The following is a 2,946-nucleotide window of genomic DNA, read 5'->3' on the forward strand; positions in this document are numbered from 1 at the left end:
CTAGAATAGGAATCTTTGACTGGGCTTACACACATTCGCTCACTTACGCTGTCCCCCCTCAGCTCACCCTAGCCCCGGGTACGTCATCTCCAAGGCTTCACACAAAATCTTCACTGACAACATATGCATGCTTTTGTAGGGTCAGGCAGAACCGTTGTTGCCTGATGGGAACTTCCCCCATATTGCTATCAATATCTTCATGTCGCACGACCTCTTAACATTACACCACTGAATCCTCAATCCTTTGCTTGCTGTGCAGTGACAGTACCAATATCCACTAATCGTTGTTTCCAGATACGGTTGCCGGTTGACATCTCTTCTAATTCGTCGATACGAGAAGCAAATTGTTGTGTGGAGGAATCAATATCTCGACATAAGCCAAGAGGCAGATCTTGTGCCACTCCACCAGGTCGTATGAAACTGGCATGCATCCTGGCTCCTGGGACTCTTTCATAGAATTCCAACAATTTCTCCCGCTCCTCAAAAGCCCAAAGGAACGGAGTTGATGCTCCCACATCCATAGCATGAGTAGTTGAAGCAAGTGAATGATTTGAAATTCGAGTTATTTCACAGAATAACACTCTTATATATTGAGCTCGTAATGGTACCTCACAATTCAAAAGTCTCTCTACGGCTGAAGAATGAGCGTGTTCTTGGGCCATCGTAGAAACATAGATAGGGTCAACGACGGAACGAACAACGAAACTTTACGACGGCTTTTTCGTACACGTTCACTTGCATCACATACACAAGTGCTCTCTGGACCGTGCAATAAGGTCACCCATAACACGGCTCTCCCACTGGAGTTACCTTAGCCCCGGGCCATGCTATTCCATGATATTGGAAAAAGTTGACTAATTATTATCATCGTCTTGAAAGCTGGGCGCCTTTTGAATATGAGTGGGGCTCCTAGTCTAGGTGGCGCCTTCGTGGAGCCAAACCGAAGGAAGAGCAAAAGGGCGAGGCCACACCCGGCTTCGAATAGGAGGGGGGCTTAGCTCTGGATCCCGCCTGCTTGCAGAAATGAATGGATCAGAAAGGGGGCTGGGTTCTATTTCCGGGCCGGGCAGGAGGTGAAGACCAGAAGAAGAAGAGAAGTGCGCCTTCCCGGTAAGGAAGAGGATAAAAAGGTGCTGTCATCTATCTCGACCTGTTTCCCGAGGCGTTGGAAATGAAGACCGGCTCAGAGAATCACTGGCGTGCTTTCTCTCCCCCATCGTTTCGCCAATAAAGAAGTCATCCTTGACTTGACTATTGACCATTCCATCCCTACCGAGCCGCCTCTTCGAAGTATTTACCTCTGCCTTTCTTTTTTGAGAACATACCCTTCAAATCAAAAAGAAAAAAAGAAAGAAAAGTTCCTCGTCTGTGATTTAATCGGCCCTAAGGGAGTTTACTCGACCCATTCTCCAGTCTCCCGCACTGCTCAAGTGTGCGACTCCGTATGAGGACCTCCTTCCCTTTTGCTCTGCCCACTCTCCGTTCACACGGTTATCAAAGCGGAGGAAGGGCGGGCAGCAGGTACCACGAGCCCTCTGTCCCACACATCTATCAAGAAGCAAGTGTAGTTCACCGGTTCCACCGAATGCTCCTATCTCTCGGCAAAGATCGTGTGAGTGTGCAGTTATGCTTCGGATGCTTTGCCATGGAATAGATTGATTCAGTTCCCCTTCTTTTCCGGTGCACTCGCTTTGTATCTCCGACACACAAGGAAGGACGCGGTGGGAAGAAAGCTGCCCTAGCCTCTGTCTGGTCGATCATTCCGCTGGCATCTTGCATTCACGCCTCCGTTTGACTGCCGCTCGGGAATGTAGTTGTAGATACGTGAGTCTTAGTGGGTCGTTGGCTCCACCTCTTATCTCCTTCTACGACATGTTGTAGTCGTCGCCATATTCAATATGTCACTTAGTCATATCTGCCTCGCAGCGGGTCAGCACCTCCGAAAGAAAGGGAGGGAGGACTTCATTCAGTGACTCCGCGATCGCCCTCTAAACGATCAAAATAAGGTAAAGCTTGAAGATAAGTTTTGTACTCGGTTAATTTCTCAGTCCCTCTAGTCGGGTGGGCGCCGGCCGGCCGGATCCCCCTGAAAACCGTATGTGCGGGTCTCCCCGCATGCGGCTCACGCCATTTGAGGTGGCCCAGCCCAGCATTCATTCTAAAATCCTGTAGTGAAATTGAGACTGCTCGACCTCGGAAGCAAATTCGCGTGTAGGCAGCGATGTCTTAATACCGTTGACTGTATCTATTCATTGATACATTGGCTCGCTCCCCCCCTCTTTTTTCCAGAATGAATGAGCCGCTCGGACCTTCCATTTCCGTCAAATGACCCGGCTTCCCCTGGCTCTTCCACCGTCCGGGCTCCCTTTCCTCCCTATGCTCCCCCGGCGCAGGCCCACCACGCTTCGCGCCTGCGGCGTTTTCGCCAGACGGTCTTTGCCAGTAGTGCCATCCTCCCCGCAGGCTGTCTGTATGGGTGGGTTGTCCCTTGCTGCTACGTTCTGTTAGGCGCTATGAATTACAGGAAATTCAGTGGTTGACTTGGACAGCAGGCGGGTTACACGTTCCACTGTGCCGAGATGTGAGGTGCAGGTGGTGATGATCACCCCGGGGCATGCGCTAGCGCCCTTGACGGGCACTCCAGGACCCGCCTACGCTCGTGAAAACCCAGGTCGGTCCTCCGACCAGATGTGTGGATAACGAGGCCACCTTCACAACCTTCTCCCTTCTATCTTTATCCAAAGTCAGGTAGGGCGGTTCGCTTGAGTTGCTCAACCGTCCCTTTGCCCGGTGCTCATGACGCGCTACGGAACCTCCACCGTGCTAGCGGCATAGGAGCCTACTCAGCGTCAGCGGCTTCGTGCCGCACTGGAGTGATCCAATATGTGGTTCCGCACGTTCCACCACTTCTCCGTTCATTTCCAATACTGATCGTGAAACACCATG

The 2,946-nt window shown here is 51.3% G+C and overlaps 1 pseudogene; it reads right to left on the minus strand.

The window, feature by feature from the left end:
- Positions 1-230: 230 nt before the first annotated feature.
- Positions 231-2,172, minus strand: LOC123061892 (NADH dehydrogenase [ubiquinone] iron-sulfur protein 2-like; annotated as a pseudogene).
- Between the last annotated feature and the right edge of the window lie 774 nt (positions 2,173-2,946).

Source organism: Triticum aestivum, chromosome 3A, assembly GCF_018294505.1.
Source record: "Triticum aestivum cultivar Chinese Spring chromosome 3A, IWGSC CS RefSeq v2.1, whole genome shotgun sequence".
Lineage (NCBI taxonomy): Eukaryota > Viridiplantae > Streptophyta > Magnoliopsida > Poales > Poaceae > Triticum > Triticum aestivum.